Below are 19,606 nucleotides of genomic sequence, written 5' to 3'. Positions count from 1 at the left end.
TCCACTAACTGGTTCATAAAGGGGTGTGGGGGGGGGGGGGCTCATGCAGGTGAACGTCTGCATGCACAATTTTAACAGCAAGGCTAGCAAGTGTCTGATATTCCTATTTACATAAAGCTACTTAACACCAACATAAGAACATAAGCCATTCTAGTCACTTAAAAAAGTCTTTTTCTAACATGCATCTGCTGTCATAAATGTTGCTTTCATCAGCTTTGATGAGAGAGAGAGAGAGAGAGAGAGAAAGAGAGAGAGTCACACATTTACACTCCTGAGTATCTCACAAGGGTCTCATTTCCCCTTTTCACATTTTCCCCCATTCGCCTCTGCCAACTTTTATAGTTTACAAATAGCCCTAGCATTTGAGCAAAATGTCAAGAGTGGTTTAACTTCAATAATAATGTGTGCAGATTGGTGTTGTAGGTTTTATGCACACAGAGCACTGACATGATTGAGTAATTCAAGATTTCAGCTGACCACACCAAATGATTAGCACTATAATCTCTTTCTATTAAAGTCTATATGCAGTTTTTACTGCCTGTCAGTCCTGCGCGCTGTGGCATGTGCACCTAAAGGCGCACCTTGGGCTGCGCGCGTGCCGAGTGGACTCCAGCACGTGTGCTGTGAACAAGGCGTACCGGAACTCAATTAGAGAACTGTGTTTACCTATTTAAGGACTGAGCTGATGCAAGTGCATCGCAAAGTATTACGCTACGTTAAGTATGCATTACCAAGCCTTTCTACCCGTGCTCTTGTTTTCCTGGTTTCTTGATTCTTTGGCTTGTTTCTCGTTATTGTTCTCGTTTAGCCTAATATGTTCTGTTTGCACCTCAACCAGCACTTTGCCTGTTTTCACGTCTCTGATCTAGCCTGCCGATTTGGATTGTTTGCCTTTGTGTGTATTTGTGTATATATATGCACTTTATTAAACTGAACACTTCTGCACATACATCCACCTCCCTCGCATACCTGACAGAATACCTCACCATACTGTATAATGGATGTAGTAGAAGCATTTCAGTACGTGATCCCACGCCGCTTCTGAGTTTCCCTGTCTTAGCCCCTCGCTTCGTATTTTTGGCTGCAGACTGACTGGAGTCTCCTGGCAATCTACTATGGAATATATCACCCCATGGGATTCAATCTGCAGTGTGACTTCTTCTATGAGGACCTCCAAGAGCCCAAGCCACCAGAACCCATCTGAGTAAGCTTTATACTAACGTTTATTTTTGAACGAGCATGCAGATGAGTGGATTACCTGATTTGTTTCAAGCACTCATATCTTTGAAGTTCACAGACTATCTTTGCTATGCTCAAGTTCATTTTTGAATCATTAAAAAAGGAGGAACCCCCTTTGTGATGGGAGTGACAAGCTTGGACAAGATAAGGAATGAGCACATCAGAGGGACAGCACATGTGGAGAGCTTGGGAATTAAGCTAAGAGAGATGAGACTGATATGGTATGGGCACATCCTGAGAAGAAATGCAGAGCATGTTGAGGATGGAGCTGCCAGGCACATGAAAATGTGTGTGTATGTGGTGAGAGAAGACATGAAAGTGGCAGGTGTGGTAGAGAAGGATGCAGAAGACAGGGAGCAACAAAATATCTGCTGTGGCGACCCCTAATCGGGATCAGCCAAAAGAGGAAGAGAAAAGGAGGAACCCCATGAAAATTTTTTGGGAGGGGCAATCATGCCAGTGGCTGACTCAGTAGAGGAGACCGTCTCTCCAGAGCTCCCTCCAGTGGGCGTCTCAGCCGAGGAAGCCATCACATCAGAGCTCTTCCTAGTGGCTGATGTACTGTAGAGACAGCAGAGGAGGCTGTTGTTCCTGAGCCCCTCTTGGAGGTTGTCTCCTCTGAGCTGGTTTCTCAGCCAGAATCAGCACCTGAATTAATGCCTGAACCAGTGTCTGTATCAGAATCCATGCCCGAACCTGAGCCGGCATCTGTTCCTGTGCCATTGCCAGCGTCTGTTCCAGTGCCAGAGCTGGAGCCAGAGTCAGTTCCAGTGCCAGAGCCAGAGTCAGTGCCAGTGTCTGCTCCAGAGCCAGAGTCAGCGCCAGTGTCTGCTCCAGAGCCAGTGTCAGAACCTGCATCAGAGCCAGCACCAGAGTCGGCACCTGCACCAGCTTCAGTGCCGGTGTCAGAGTTAAGGCCAGAACCTGAGCTTGCTCCTGAACCTGTGTCAGAGGGCATCAGAATGACCTCTGCTTCAGCTGGCCATGAAGATGTCTGCATTGTCCTGTCACCAGGTCCTAACCAGGACCAAAGCAATGTGCTGACAGAGCTCAAGCCTGTACCTGAGCCAGGTCCACAGTCTGAAAGAGAGCCAAGTCCAGAACTCGAGTCATCCCCAGAGCCCGAGTCTTATCCTGAGCTGGAGCCAGAGTCATTGCTGAAGCTCAAGTCATCTCTTGAGTTCGAGTCCAGTCCTAAATCCAAGCCAGTTCCAGAACTCCAGCTTGAGTCATCTCCTGAGCTGGAGCCAGAGTTCAAGTCATCTTTATTTTATTTTTTTAAATTTCTCCTTTATTTTACCAGGAATGTCCCTTTGAGATACATTATCTCTTCTTCCAGGGAGTCCTGGTCAAGGTGGCAGCAGTTAAGATAATAAAAAATTACAACATATAGATGATAAAACACAAATACATAGACCATAAACACATACAGTAGACATGCAATACACATACAGATATTATAAAAGAGTGGAAATAAAATAAACACAGACCAACAGGTTACACAAAAAACATTTCAGAAAATAGACAAAAGAAGGAAAAAAGATGTGTGTGTATATACATATATATATACACACACACACACACACACACACACACACACACACACACACAGTGGGGCAAAAAAGTATTTAGTCAGTCACCAATTGTGCAAGTTCTCCCACTTAAAAAGATGAGAGAGGCCTGTAATTTTCATCATAGGTACACTTCAACTATGAGAGACAGAATGAGGAAAAAAATCCAGAAAATCACATTGTCTGATTTTTAAAGAATTTATTTGCAAATTATGGTGGAAAATAAGTATTTGGTCAATAACAAAAGTTAATCTCAATACTTTGTTATATACCCTTTGTTGGCAATGACAGAGGTCAAATGTTTTCTGTAAGTCTTCACAAGGTTTTCACACACTGTTGGTGGTATTTTGGCCCATTCCTCCATGCAGATCTCCTCTAGAGCAGTGATGTTTTGGGGCTGTCACTGGGCAACACGGACTTTCAACTCCCTCCAAAGATTTTCTATGGGGCTGAGATCTGGAGACTGGCTAGGCCACTCCAGGACCTTGAAATGCTTCTTACGAAGCCACTTCTTCATTGCCCGGGCGGTGTGTTTGGGATCATTGTCATGCTGAAAGACCCAGCCATGTTTCATCTTCAATGCCCTTGCTGATAGAAGGAGGTTTTCACTCAAAATCTCACGATACATGGCCCCATTCATTCTTTCCTTTACACGGATCAGTCGTCCTGGTCCCTTTGCAGAAAAACAGCCCCAAAGCATGTTTCCACCCCCATGCTTCACAGTAGGTATGGTGTTCTTTGGATGCAACTCAGCATTCTTTCTCCTCCAAACACGACAAGTTGAGTTTTTACCAAAAAGTTATATTTTGGTTTCATCTGACCATATGACATTCTCCCAATCCTCTTCTGGATCATCTAAATGCTTTCTAGCAAACTTCAGACGGGCCTGGACACGTACTGGCTTAAGCAGAGGAACACGTCTGGCATGGTAGGATTTGAGTCCCTGGTGGCGTAGAGTGTTACTGATGGTAGCCTTTGTTACTTTGGTCCCAGCTCTCTGCAGGTCATTCACTAGGTCCCCCTGTGTGGTTCTGGGATTTTTGCTCACCGTTCTTGTGATCATTTTGACCCCACGGGGTGAGATCTTGTGTGGAGCCCCAGATCGAGGGAGATTATCAGTGGTCTTGTATGTCTTCCATTTTCTAATAATTGCTCCCACAGTTGATTTCTTCACACCAAGCTGCTTACCTATTGCAGATTCAGTCTTCCCAGCCTGGTGCAGGTCTACAATTTTGTTTCTGGTGTCCTTTGACAGCTCTTTGGTCTTGGCCATAGTGGAGTTTGGAGTGTGACTGTTTGAGGTTGTGGACAGGTGTCTTTTATACTGATAACGAGTTCAAACAGGTGCCATTAATACAGGTAACGAGTGGAGGACAGAGGAGCCTCTTAAAGAAGTTGTTACAGGTCTGTGAGAGCCAGAAATCTTGCTTGTTTGTAGGTGACCAAATACTTATTTTGCCGAGGAATTTACCAATTAATTCATTAAAAATCCTACAATGTGATTTCCTGGATTCTTTCCCCCCATTCTGTCTTTCATAGTTGAAGTGTACCTATGATGAAAATTACAGGCCTCTCTCATCTTTTTAAGTGGGAGAACTTGCACAATTGGTGGCTGACTAAATACTTTTTTGCCCCACTGTATATATATATATATATATATATGGGAGTGTGGGCTAAAAAGAAATTATGAAAAACACTGACACTGTTGTAAAAGAACTGAATTTAAAAGATTTTTAAAAACATTTAGGGAGGGTATAGAGTCCAGCTTTAAGATATTTTGTAGCGAGTTCCATTCAATTGGAGCATGTGAGGAAAAGGCAGATTTGCCAAGCTCTGTCCGTGTTATTGGAGATTGAAGGAGGAGTTTTACTGATGAGCGTGTACTGTAAGTATTAGTGCGGTGTGACAATAAATTACAAATGTACTGAGGAAGTTTACCCATTAAAGCCTTTGCAATGAATACAAGGCTGTGAAATTTCCTTCTAAGATGTAATGAAGTCCACCGCACCATACCATACAAATCACAGTGATGAGTTCTTGCTGCAGCACCAGTTACAAACCTCAAAGCAGAATGATAAACAACATCTAGTTTTTTCAGATAAGATGATGAAGCATGCATGTATACTATATCTCCATAATCTAACACTGGCAGAAAAGTGCTCAGTACTAATCTTTTTCTAGCAGTAAAAAGGAAACATTTTTTTAAAACGGTAATAAAAACCTAATTTAGGATGAAGTTTTTTCAGTATACTCTCTATATGAACTCCAAATGATAACTTGTCATCAAGCCAGATTCCAAAATATTTATAAGAGGTCACCTACTCAAGTTGAGTGCCGTCTAGTGTTGAAAGAGTATACTCAGGAGAAGAGCGTGCACAATCAAAAATCATGAACTTAGTTTTTTTAGCATTTAACACAAGTTTTAATTTGACAAGTTTCAACTGTAAAGAATTGAATGCATGTTGTAAAGAATCTACTGCTATTTTTAATGATGAGGCAGATGTATAAAGAATTGTATCATCCGCATAAAGGTGGGTTTTTGCTGGGTCTAAACCCATGCACATATCATTTATATAGATAGAAAACAAGATGGGTCCCAAGATTGACCCCTGGGGCACACCTGTTTTGACTGTAAGTAAAGTGGATTTACATTCTCCTATTGCAATACATTGAGTTTTCCTAGTTAAATAATTGGAGAACCAGTTTAAAACAGTGTTACTGAAGCCTATAGCCTGTAATCTATACAGAAGAAGACCATGGTCAACAGTATCAAATGCTTTTGTTGAATCTATAAATAGTGCAGCACATGATTTTGTGTTGTCCAGAGCAGTAATTATATAATTTGTAACTGACATTACTGCCGTTATTGTACTATGACTCTGTCTAAAACCAGACTGATTGGGGGACAAAATATTATTATCAGACAAGAAAGTTTTAACTTGTTCGTTTACAATGGATTCAAATAATTTAGCAGTAACAGACAGCCTGGAGATAGGACGGTAATTGTCCAAACAGGAAGGATCACCTCCTTTTAATAATGGAAGAACAAATGCTGACTTCCAGGAGTTTGGAATTTCCCCACTGCATAAACTAAGGTTAAAGATAGTTGCAATAAACCCAGCAATTAAGCCTGCAGCCATCTTTAAAAAGTAAGGCTCAATCTGATCTGGCCCGGCAGATTTCTTACAATCCAGGTTCAACAAGGCTTTGTGCACCTGGACCATGGAAATGAGTGAGAAATTAAAGGTTACAGGACTATTGACAGTGGAGATTTGACAGTCCCCATAAGTTCCAGTGAGACTAGACTGGGCCTGTACACCAGCATTAATGAAATGTTCATTAAAAGCATCTACTATGTTTTGTTCACCCTTTACATCATTTTGATTGATTTTTAGACACTCTGGTAGAGTGGGTGGCGCCATATCACCAGCAGTTGATTTAACCAGTTTCCAAATTTTTTTAGGATCATTCAAATTCTTATCTATTAGATGAAGGTAATATTCGCTTTTTGCATTTTTTATCAGTCTAGTACACTTGTTTCTCAGTGCTCTATAATCTTCCCAGTGTTTAGTCTCATTACTTATTTTAGCTTTAACCCAGGCAGTGTCTCTTTCCCTGATAATATCTGCTATAGCATTATTGAACCATGGGTTATCTTTACCACTTATTCTAAACTTTCTCATAGGTGCATGCTTATTAATTAAGGACATGCTTATTAATTAAGGACAGAAAAGTGTTTTTAAAAAAGTTCCAAGCACATTCAACATCCACCATTTCATAAACAAGATTTAAGTCACTATGAAATAAATCATGAAGGAAGGCTTGCTCATCAAAACGTTTATAATTCCTTTTAAAAATAAACCGTGACTTGGTTTTAGGAAGTTTACAGCTTCTTACACATGCTACTGTACAATGATCACTTATATCATTACAAAATATTCCAACAGCAGAATATTTATGTGGCGCATTTGTAAGAATGATGTCCAAAAGAGTGGACTTGTCCATACGCTTCGGGTTAAGCCATGTCAGAGATTGTATCAGCTGCGTAAGATGCGCAACGTCGCATATGTCCTTGAGTGCATTGGAAGATGGTGACAGCCAGTCCCAATTTAAATCCCCCAAGAGAATAAGTTCGCTGTCGGACAAGTTTTTTAAAGTGTCCAGGAGAAGAGTAGAGGCCTCAGGTAAGGCTGACGGTGGGCGATAACAGCCTACTACCACCAGCTCAGCACCGCTGGGGAGATTTAATTTTAAGGCTGCTAATTCGAAGGATTTTGGTTTGCTGAGTGATTTGATGAGGGAACAGTTCAAGGTGTTTTTGACGAAGATTGCAACCCCCCCTCCTTTACTTACGTGATCTGATCTAAAAACATTATATCCCCCAATGTGTATCATATCATTCAAGGTTGATGGTTTCATCCAAGTTTCAGTCAGAACCATGATATCGCATTCAGTCAGCTTTGGCCACAGCCGAATAACGTCAATTTTACCAATTAAGCTGCGCACATTGGCATGAATAAAGCGTAATCCAGAACTATCTTTAAGTTCGACTGGGTTTTGAAGTTGTGTCAGCTCAGGGCCCAGGTTGGGGTGAATGTTACCTGATAGGAGTAACAAGAAGATCATCCAAACAGTCCTTGATGGATAGCGGTGTTGGCGGCTTGGTGGTAACCTCCGCCTGTGTTTACAAGCAGCAGAGTTGAGACCAGGTGAACATATCTCTTGCAGTCCATGTCGTTGGTACGGGTTCTCGGTTGACCAACAGAGAGGCCCAGTAATCCAACGAGGTGATGTGAAGTTATGTTCGTTATCCGAATATGACATGGTAGTCGCCTTTGGCAGAGTAATCCATAGGAAAACATTCAGCCCATTGTTAGACGCCGACTCCACTAATGGTCCAGCTAGCGCGAGAGCACTCAGCAGATAAAGCAGCCCAGTAATCCACATAGTGCAAATTAAACACTAGCATTTGCAGTCAAATAAAACAGTTGCACTGATTGCGTGCTAAAAGCTTGAGCACACTTCCAGCCCCATGTCCAAGCCAGTTCTAGAACTCCAGCTTGACTCATCTCCTGAGCTGGAGCCAGAGTCATCACTGAAGCTCAAATAATCTCGAGAGTGTGAGTCCAGCCCTGAGCCTAAGCCAGATCCAGAGCCCAAGATTGAGTCATCTCCTGAGCTGGAGCTAGAGTCCAACCCAAAGCTCAACTCATCTCCAGAGCTCGAATCTAGCCTGGAGTTTGAAGCCACCTTCAGTCCTGGATCCGAGCCTAGTCCAAGATTCAAGTCGGTTCCGGAGTATGAGCATGATTCCGGCCCAGAACCCAAGTCAAGTCCCCTGTGCAGGCTCACTCCTAGCCAAGAACCCAAATGGTGTCCTGAACCAAAACCCCACCAGGGCCAAGTATTATGGATTTTCACTCCCAGAGGGAGCTCTTTGGGAGGGGGTTCTGTCAGTCCCGCATGCTGTGGCACATGCACCTGAAGGCACGCCTCGGGCTGTGCACGCCGAGTGGACTCCAGCACATGCACTGTGAACAAGGTGCACCTGAACTCGATTAGAAAACTGTGTTTACCTATTTAAGGACTAAGCTGATGCAAGTGCATCGCAAAGTATTATGCTACGTTAAGTATGCATTACCCAGCCTTTCTACCCGTGTTCTTGTTTTCCTGGTTTCTTGATTCTTTGGCCTGTTTCTCATTATTGTTCTCGCTTAGCCTTCTATGTTCTGTTTGTGCCTCAACTGACCCTTTGCCTGTTTTCATGTCTCTGATCTACCCTGCTGATTTGGACTGTTTGCCTTTTATTTATATATATATATATATATATATATATATATATATATATATATATATATATATATATATATATACATACACACACACACTTTATCAAACTGAACACTTGTGCACATACATCCGCCTCCCTCACGTACCTGACACTGCCATTATGAAGGGATGAATTACAACAGGTTAAAGTATTATTGTTAATGCTGGCTAAAACAGCAAAGTGTTAGCATGAACTTTTTCAGCAGTTTGTGCTACAGTAGCTCTTCTGTGAGATTGGACCATATGGGCTAGCCTTTGTGCTCCATGTGAATCAACGAGCCTTCGACACCCATGACCCTCTTGCTGGTTCACCGGTTGTCCTTCTTTGGACCACTTTTGGTAGGTACTAACTACTGCATACTGGGAACACCCCACAAGATGTGCCATTTTGGAGACCCTTAGACCCAGTCAACTAGATATCACAATTTGGCCCTTGTCAAAGTTGCTCAGATCCTTACACTTGCCCATTTTTCCTGTATCCAACACATCACCTGTGAGAACTGAGTGTTCTTTTGCTGCCTAATATATCCCACCCCTTGACAGGCACCACTGTAATAACATAATCACATAATCAATGTAATTCACTTTACCTGTCAGTGTTTTTATATTTATGGCTAATTAGTGAGCGAAACATACAAGTGAAAATATTTTCAACATGAGAAGATAAACTTCAAATCTTTGTGCAAACCATGTAATGCTCTTTATATTAAATGGACACATCCACACACAAAAAAGCAAAAAAAAAAAAGGAAGTTGTGGCAGCGGGGGTGTGGTCAAGCGTCAGTCTATGACCGGAGGGCAGAGTCAGGGAAGGTAAGTGGCAGAATCACTACACCTGATGTCAATTAACCTGTTTTTGTGTGTCTTCCCAGCGACCATGCCCGATATAAGGAGAGAGAGAGAGCAGAGGAAGAGAGCTCTCTCCCCAACCAGACGGCTGATGTGTGTGTGCGCGTGTCTGAGTGTCTGGGAGAGTGAAAAACACTGAAAAGTGTTAATAAAGAGTTTTTGGAAACTCAGTTCTGGCCTGCCATACTTCTGTGCTCCACCCACCCATGCAAAATTCTACAGTGGTGCCGAAACGTGGGATCAGAGCACAGAGGAGAACAGCCCCATGGAGTCCTCCCCCTTCATAGACCTGATCCATGCCCTCGCCACGGCCCAACAGAGCCAGCACCAGGCACTGCTCACCCTCCGAAAGGAGCAAGAACAACGGTTCGAGGCCCTGGTGCTGGCGCAACAGGAAGATCGTCAGGCGTTCTGGCACCTCCTTGTGTCGGCGGGGTCCACCACCTCCACAGCCGCGGGCCCACCCCACCTCACCCTAACGAAGATGGGCCCACACAACGACCCTGAGGCCTTCCTCACACCATTTGAACAAGCAGCAGAGGCCTCAGGCTGGCCGGTGGAACAACACGCAGCGCGCCTCCTCCCCCTGCTAACAGGCGAGGCACAGCTGGCCGCGCTACAGCTCCCCACCGACAACCGGCTGGTCTACGCGGACCTGCGCCGGGCCGTCCTCCAGCGTGTGGGGCGCACCCCCGAACAACAACGCCAGCGCTTTCGTGCTCTATGCCTAGAGGAGGTTGGCCAGCCATTCGCGTTTGGCCAGCAACTCTGGGACGCCTGCTGGCGGTGGCTGAGGGCTGACAACCACGACGCTGAGGGAATCATTGATCTGGTGGCACTGGAGCAGTTCATCATCCGGCTTCCTGAAGGAACAGTGGAGTGGGTCCAGTGCCATCGCCCAACGTCACTGGATCAGGCCATCGAGTTGGCGGAGGATCATTTGGCGGCTTTTTCCATGGCAGGACAGCAGATCTCCTCTTCTCCTCTCTCTCCCCCTCCCCTTCTGTGTCTCGTCCTCGCCCCATTCCCCCACCGCGGAGGCGGGGGCCGGCTCCACCCCAGCCAGCCGGCCTCATCCGCGGTGCCCTCCATTTTCCGCTTCCGTGTCTGTCTCCACCCCCCCCAGGTGAGTAAGCCCCAGAGTGCCAGTACAGAGAGAAAGCCCAGGCCGGTTTGCTGGCGCTGCAGGGAGCCGGGGCACCTCCAGCATCAGTGCTCGGTAATGGAGGTGGGTGCGGTGGTCCGGATCCCCGACGCGCCAGGAACCGCCCTCGATTGGGCTGGAGCGTATCGCATACTGGTGAGTGTCCAAGGGGATACGTATCAGGCTTTGGTGGACTCTGGCTGTAAATCGACCTCAATCCACCAAAGCCTGGTGCAAGGTGAGGCATTGGGGGGAGCACAATTGGTGAAGGTGTTGTGTGTGCATGGGGATGTTCACAACTACCCTTTAGTGTTGGTCCACATTCTATTTCGAGGGGAGAAATCTAGTGTAAAGGCGGCAGTTAATCCTCACCTTACCCACTCGATAATTTTGGGGACTGATTGGCCGGGATTTCGGGAATTAATGACACCTTTAGTAAAGAGTGGGTCCTGTCATAGTTCAGCAGGGGGAGGTCCCGGAGTGGCATTGGCGGGAGCAGCTATCACAGAGCCGTCTATATCATCTTCGCTTCAGAGTGAGGAGCAGCAGGCTCCTTCTCCCTCTCTCGGGGAATCCCTTGCGGATTTCCCGTTAGAGCAGTCGCGAGACGAGACTCTGCGGCATGCGTTTGACCAAGTGAGAGTAATCGATGGTCAAATGCTCCAGCCAAACGCCACCCCGTCCTTCCCCTATTTCTCCATTATGAGAGATAGATTATAACGAGTGACGCAGGACACTCAGACTAAGGAGATGGTCTCACAACTTTTGATCCCAAAGAGCCGCCAGGAAATGGTATTCCAGGTGGCTCACTTTAATCCCATGGCTGGACACTTGGGGCAGGATAAGACACTAGCCTGAATAATGGCCTGGTTCTATTGGCCAGGGATTCGCGGCGATGTCTGTAGGTGGTGTACGGCAGGCCACGAATGCCAGTTAGTAAATCCAGCGGCCATTCCAAAAGCGCCTTTGTGCCCTCTACCATTAATCGAGACCCCATTCGAAAGAATTGGGATGGATCTCATCGGGCCATTAGGTCGGTCAACACGAGGGTATCACTTTATTTTAGTCCTGGTGGACTATGCAATGCGATACCCAGAAGCAGTGCCTCTTCGCAATATCTCAGCACGCAGTATTGCGGAAGCACTTTTCCACGTCATCTCCCAAGTCAGAATCCCCAAAGAGATTCTGACTGATCAAGGCACTTTGTTTATGTCACGCACACTGCGCGAACTGTATGGATTATTGGGAATTAATCCGATCTGCACCAGCGTTTATCACCCACAAATGGACGGTTTAGTCGAATGGTTCAACCGCACCCTCAAGAATATAATTTAAAAATTCGTAAGCGAGGACGCATGCAATTGGGATAAATGGCTCGAACCCCTGTTATTCGCAGTGCGAGAGGTCCCACAAGCCTCCATGGGGTTCTCCCCGTTCGAATTATTATATGGGCATAAGCTGCGTGGAATCCTAGATGTACTGCGGGAAAATTGGGAGGAGGGACCTTCACTGAGCAAAAACGAAATTCAATACGTTATTGACCTGCACGCAAAACTCCACACACTCACACATCTAACCCAGGAGAATTTGTGGCAGGCTCAAGAACAGCAAATCCACCTGTACGACAGGGGTATGCACCTTAGGGAGTTCACACCGGGAGAGCTCCAAATTGATCGCCAAGTGGCAAGGACCCTTTGAGGTTACACGGCGAGTTGGGGACGTTGACTATGATGTGAGGCGAATGGACAAGGGTGGGGCGCTACAGATTTACCACCTCAATCTGCTCAAACTCTGGAAGGAGGAGGTCCCTGTGGCATTGGTGTCGGTGGTTCCGGAGAAGGCAGAGCTGGGGCCGGAGGTTCAAAAAGGAACATTGACATCGCTTACCTCTCTGGTCCCCTGTGGAGATCACCTCTCCCCGACCCAACTCACGGAGGTTGCCCAGTTGCAGACCGAATTTTCGGACGTGTTCTCGGCCCTGCCCAGCCGCACCCGCCTCGTAGAACACCACATTGAGACGCCCCCGAGGGTGGTAGTGTGCAGCCGCCCTTACAGGCTACCTGAACACAAGAAAAATGTGGTTCGGGAAGAACTCAAGGCCATGCTCGAAATGGGCATCGTTGAGGAGTCCCACAGTGACTGGAGCAGCCCGGTGGTCTTGGTTCCCAAGGCCGACGGGTCGGTCCGGTTCTGTGTGGACTATAGAAAAGTCAACGTGGTGTCTAAATTCAACGCGTACCCAATGCCTCGCATTGACAAGTTGCTCGATCGACTAGGCACGGCTCGCTTTTATTCGACACTGGATTTGACAAAGGGTTATTGGCAGATCCCCTTGACTCCATTATCCCAAGAAAAAAACGGCCTTTTCCACACCATTTGGCTTACACCAATTTGTAACACTTCCTTTTGGGCTGTATGGGGCGCCCGCTATGTTCCAGCGGCTCATGGACAGGGTCCTCCGCCCCCACGCCACCTACGCAGCCGCATACTTGGATGACATAATAATCTATAGTAATGACTGGCCGTGGCATCTGCAGCACCTGAGGGCCATCCTTGGGTCGCTGAGGCGAGCGGGTCTCACGGCCAACCCGAAGAAGTGTGCGATTGGGCGGGTGGAAGTACGATATCTGGGCTTCCACTTGGGCAATGGGCAGGTGTGTCCCCAAATTAATAAGACAGCAGCGATTGCGGCCTGCCCGAGGCCCAAGACCAAAAAGGGGGTGAGACAGTTCCTGGGGCTGGCTTGCTACTATCGTAGGTTTATACCTAATTATTCCGACGTCACCAGCCCGCTGACTGATCTCACTAAAAAGGGGCACCAGATCCGGTCCAGTGGATGGAGCAATGCCAGCGGGCTTTCTCTGCGGTGAAGGCTTCACTGTGTGGGGGGCCACTGTTACACTCCCCTGACTTTTCTCTCCCCTTTATGTTGCAGATGGATGTGCCGGACAGAGGGCTGGGGGCTGTTTTGTCCCAGGAGGTGGAGGATCGCCCCATGCTGTATATCAGCAGGAAGCTGTCAGGGCATGAGGGGCACTACAGCACAATCGAGAAGGAGTGCCTAGCCATCAAGTGGGCGGTCCTCGCCCTCTGCTACTACCTGCTGGGATGCCCTTTCACCCTCTGTTCGGACCATGCGCCCCTCCAGTGGCTCCACTGCATGAAGGATGCCAACACGCAGATCACCAGTTGGTATCTGGCACTCCAGCCCTTTAACTTCAAGGTGATCCACAGGCCGGGGGCACAGATGGTTGTGGCAGACTTCCTCTCCTGTCGTGGGGGGAGTCGGCTGCGGGGCGGACGACTGCCTGGCCTGAGTCGGGCGGTGGGGGTATGTGGCAGCGGGGGCGTGGTCAAGTGTCGGTCTGTGACCGGAGGGTGTAGTCAGGGAAGGTAAGTGGCAGAATCACTACACCTGATGTCAATTAACCTGCGTTTGTGTGTCTTCCCAGCAACCACGCCCGATATAAGGAGAGAGAGAGCAGAGGAAGAGAGCTCTCTCCCCAACCAGACAGCTGATGTGTGTGTGTGTGCATGTGTCTGAGTGTCTGGGAGAGTGAAAAATGCTGAAAAGTGTTAATAAAGAGTTTTTGGAAACTCAGTTCTGGCCTGCCGTACTTCTGTGCTCCACCCACATGTGCAAAGTTCTACAGAAGTTAATAAAAAGAATTTTAATTTTGAAATTGTTCACTATTTTGACAAAGCACTAGTCAAAGTCTAGTCAGTGGGAAAGCACTGGGCATGACATCATCGGAGTGAAGTATCAGAAAATATGTCACTTAGATCTGCAATGTATTTTGCATGAACAATGCAAGTTTTACAACACAAGAAGACAAACTTCATATCTTCAAGCCAATGTGTGATTTTCTTTTTATTATAGAGACACATTCACAAAAAAAGTACCCAAATTTATCACAACAATTCATCGATGTCCTCATGAGTGACATATAGAGATTTATGTCACAGTTTTGGTTCTCGGTATCCTGGATGTGGCTCGTATGAAAAAATATGAGTGGTGTATTTCCCAGTAAAACACTCATTTATTTTTCTCATGCATTTTTTATTTGCCAAACACACAATTAAATACAGCAAATAACATGTTATATAGCCCCATATATGCAATACCCCCCCACCCCACCCCACTCCCCAAATCCCCCACCACCACTCTCCTCCCACACCTCCCAACATAGTAAGTCAAGACAGTCACAGACATAAAATGTCTACATCAACAGCAGGTCTTTCATCTTGGAAATCAAGTCCTCCCACAGCTGAGCATTATTTATTCTTGCTGATGACAACTTCATGTAGGATATGTCCAAGAATGTCCGTAGCCAGTGATTAGTGGAAATGTCATGAGGGGACTTCCAGCGCTGGACAATGATCTTTTGGCTGCTGTGAGCCCTGCAAGCCATACCTTGCAATGTTTTTTTTTCCGCAAAGGAGAGATGGGAATCATCAATTAAAAGGTGCACAGCTGGGTTCAGAGGGAACTGAACTCCTGTTAAATCTGTAATTGTTTCAGTTACCTTTCTCTACAGTCTAGATACCTCTGGCCACTCCCACATAACATGTAAAAAGGAGCCAATGGTTCCATGGGGGCAAAAGGAGCAATATGGATCAGACACAAATCCCATTTGATGTCTTATTCTTGGCATTACATATGCCCTATGGCAGAATTTTAAGTGTATATATCTATGATTTGGGTTTTTTGAGGCACCAGAGACATTGTCCCAAATGGCTTCCCAGTCTAAGTCCTGTCCCAAGTTTGTTATGTCTCTATCCCAGGCTTTCATTCCTGATGTGGGTGTATATTTTTGAGAGTTGAATCTGTCATACAGAAACGAGACTACTTGTTTTGGTGACTGCTGTACCCAACTATAGATGGGATGATCCTTTAACTCTGACCTAAAACAGTCATTTATATCTATGAGAGAAACAGAGAGAGAGAGAGAAAGAGAGAGAATACCAGTCAAAAGTCTGGGCACACTTACTCATTCATAGTTTTTTTTTTCTACATTATAGAATTTTTAAATATTTTCTACATTCTAGAACAATACTGAAGACATCAAAACTGTGAAATAGCATATGGAACATATATGGAATTATGTGGTAAACAAAAAAGTGTTTAAAAAACAGAAAATGTTTCATATTTTAAATTCTTCAAAGAAGCCACCGTTTACCTTGATGACGCTTTGTACACTATTGCCATTATCTTAACCAGCTTCATGAGGTAGTCATCTGGAATGATTTTCAGTTAACAGTTGTGTCTCAACAAAAGTTAATTTATGGAATTTGTTGCCTTCTTTATGTGTTTGAGAAATATTTGGGTAAATATCCCTTTGCAAGTTTCACTTTGACCAGATTCTTTCGGTAGCCATCAACAAGTGAGTACTGTAAATACACTGTTTTTAATGTCTTTGTTCTTGTGTATGTCTAGATTTTCAGGGTGCCCCAGTTAACATCTTTAAGTGGGACAGCTCAGTGGTAGCTCTCACAGTCCAGCACAGCAAGTGAACCCTGATAATGCCTCCTAAGAGAGCTGCTGTAGAAAGGACTAATGACACTAAATCTTAATTTTATGTTGGGGCAGTTAAAAACTTTGACACTTTGCCCTTCACACTGTCAAACTGTCTTCCTATCCCATATGTGTTAGCATGGGCATCAATTTGTCTTAAAGTTTATTTGTTTAAAGTTTATTTGAGATTATTATATTATTATATTATTCAATATGGGCGGCACGGTGGTGTAGTGGTTAGCGCTGTCGCCTCACAGCAAGAAGGTCCTGGGTTCGGGCCCCGGGGCCGGCGAGGGCCTTTCTGTGTGGAGTTTGCATGTTCTCCCCGTGTCCGCGTGGGTTTCCTCCGGGTGCTCCGGTTTCCCCCACAGTCCAAAGACATGCAGGTTAGGTTAACCGGTGACTCTAAATTGACCGTAGGTGTGAGTGTGAATGGTTGTCTGTGTCTATGTGTCAGCCCTGTGATGACCTGGCGACTTGTCCAGGGTGTACCCCGCCTTTCGCCCGTAGTCAGCTGGGATAGGCTCCAGCTTGCCTGCGACCCTGTAGAAGGATAAAGCGGCTAGAGATAATAAGATGAGATGAGATTATTCAATATGGATAATATTGACATCCAACTCCCGAGACCAAATTATTCATAGCCCTAGCCATTCCAAACACATACAATACCAATGTTCATTGCATGCATGTGTTCTATAAGACTTAACTGACATATGTACCGGTACAGACACACACTCACACATGGGCATAACATACACACAAAGGTTGAAATAGTAGCTAAGCAGCTAAGTATGTTAAATAGCTAAAATAAACAAGTCAATTTTATTTGTATCATGCTTTTAACAGTAGACATTGTCACAAAGCAGCTTTACAGAAAAATATTAATTCTTCAGCATCACTGGTAGCTCAGGAGTGGTATTTGTAGCTTGGCAGAGAGAGAGAGAGAGAGAGAGAGAGAGAGAGAGAGAGATTGTTATGTATGCCCATTGCCATGTAATGGATTAGAACAGTGTACTGAGGGCAGGCAGGGATTCTGACAAGACTAGCTATGACAGCATAACTGAAAGGTAGAGCCAGAAGCTAACACAGACATGAAGGCAGAGGTGGGTAGTAACGTGCTACATTTACTCCGTGACATTTACTTGAGTAACTTTTTGGATGAATTGTACTTGTAAGAGTAGTTTTAATGCAGCATACTTTTTACTTTTACTTGAGTATATTTGTGAAGAAGAAGCGGTACTTTTACTCTGTTACATTGGGCTATATTCTGCTCATTACTCACTACTTTATTTTTATTGATCCGTGCGATGCGTGGTCTGTTTGTTTATGTTTTGTCGAGACTTCCAGCAGAGGCTCTGTCATATGACAGCATCTCACCGATCAAATGCAGCAGCCAGAGCCATAATGGGAGGAGCTATGGTTTAACTCCGTTTCACCAATCAAACCGAGCCAAGCCGCTGCGTGCGCCCGCACACAAAATTCCCGCGGCAAGACCAGTCCAGGTGGAAAAGAGCACGGAAGCAGAAGAAAAATGGCAGAGACAATGGCCAGCATTTCTCGTCAAGCCGAAGAGGCACACCCCTGGCCACACATACAAACCATGTTCACTCTCCAAACAACAAAAAAATAATAGTTATGTTATGCGGTGTCACATGTCTCCCCAAACCAGTGGACGTTTCAGCTTATAAAAACTCAAACACACACACCAGAGAACCAAGAAATAAAACTACAAAAAATCTTCCTAACAATCACTTTTTATTGATGTGAAACCAAAAAATGCTCATGAAAATAAGGTTGCTCGCCTAATGTCAGCTCCTCAATAGCGTTACAGTTGTACACGGCTCTGGTCAAAAACTGGGAATGGAAGACTGGTGAAAACCTACTAAATAACAAAACGCGTAACATATCGTTTGTGAAATCTCCATTTTTCAAGCTACTGTATTTGTTGTGGATTAGAGGGATTTGTGAAGACTTTAGGTGCTTTTTTTTCTGTGAGATTTGTTTTATTATTTGTCTACAAGTGCTTGTTCACAAAAGGAAGGGCATTAGCTTGTTAGCTTGACCGCTTGCTAGCAATCCCCACCACCACCCAGCCAAGCTGGGCACTGGCAGCTACTGTAGTTAGCAACCTTTTTGCTTGTTACTTCCACTTACTAACTCCTCTGCGAGATGGAGCCAGTAAACAACTTTTTGGGAGATGAAAGGATTAACATCGTTGATCGCATCTTACAGGATTATTTCCAGTCTTTTTCGTACAAGGAGATATTACGTGTGATGTTCAGCTGCTGTTAAAGCTGAACAGTCACTTCACGGAGTGAACGTGCACGCGCACACACACAGTGTTATGGTTTATGTGCAGACTGCCTTTTTCTTCTTTTTCTTTGTAACCTCTAACCATTGTTTTGTTATGTTACTTTGTAAAGATTTAATTAATTAATATTTAATTTATTATTGTTTTCACCTGTTCACGGCTAAAAGGTCACAGCTTCACAGTGCAAAATTGAGAGCCAGCTGCTGTTAAAGCTGAACAGTCACTTCATGGAGTGAACTTGCACGTGCACGCGCGCACACACACACACACACACACACACACACACACACACAGTGTTATGGTTTATGTGCAGACTGCCTTGAGCTTCTTGTTGTTATTGTTAATACACAGAACTACACACACACAGTTTATGTGTGAAATATATATGAAATCTCTGCCTGTTATGACATCCTGATCAATAAACAAAGTTACTCAGCAGTTACTCAGTACTTGAGTAGTTTTTTTCACTTAGTACTTTTTACTCTTACGCAAGTAATTAATTGGATGACTACTTTTTACTTTTACTTGAGTAATATTATTCTAAAGTAACAATACTCTTACTTGAGTACAATTTTTGGCTACTCTACCCACCTCTGTATGGGGGCACCCTGTGACATAAAGTGGCAAACCACTACACCGTCAACAAACTTGAGTGAACACATGAAAGGGGTGGGGGATGACAGCATCCAAACATCCCAGTTTACCAAAACACTCTATGCTCAAGAACCCTCCATACCTGCTCCTATACCTAAAACAAAGCTATTAACAAAAGGCCTGACTAGCCAAAAAGAGTATGTTTTTAACCTAGACATAACCACTGAGACTATGTCTGAGTCCCAAACACTACTGGGAAGGCTGTTCCATAACTGTGGGGCTTTGTAATAAAAGGCTCTGCCCCCTGTTGTAGCCTTCACTATTTGAGGTACCAACAAATAACCTGCACCTTTTTATCTAATTAGGCATGGCAGGACATAAAAGACCAGAAGTTCTCTCAGGTACTGTGGTGTGAGACCATTCAGTGCTTTATCAGTCAGTAGTAGTATTTTATAATCAATGTGAAATTTGGGAGCCAGTGGAGTGTGGATAAGATGATGTGGGTGATGTGGTCATATATTCTCGTTCAAATGTCTGGTGAGGACTTTTGCTGC

General features: G+C 45.0%; 1 pseudogene; it reads left to right on the top strand.

Moving 5' to 3' along the window:
* The window catches only part of LOC132897641 (uncharacterized), a 57,507-nt pseudogene extending 56,303 nt beyond the window's left edge, over window positions 1–1,204 (top strand).
* Window positions 1,205–19,606: the final 18,402 nt, after the last annotated feature.

The sequence above is a fragment of the Neoarius graeffei genome, chromosome 14, assembly GCF_027579695.1.
Source record: "Neoarius graeffei isolate fNeoGra1 chromosome 14, fNeoGra1.pri, whole genome shotgun sequence".
NCBI lineage: Eukaryota > Metazoa > Chordata > Actinopteri > Siluriformes > Ariidae > Neoarius > Neoarius graeffei.
The sequence above is the reverse complement of the archived record's forward strand: the minus strand, read 5'-3'. Positions and strand labels throughout refer to the sequence as shown.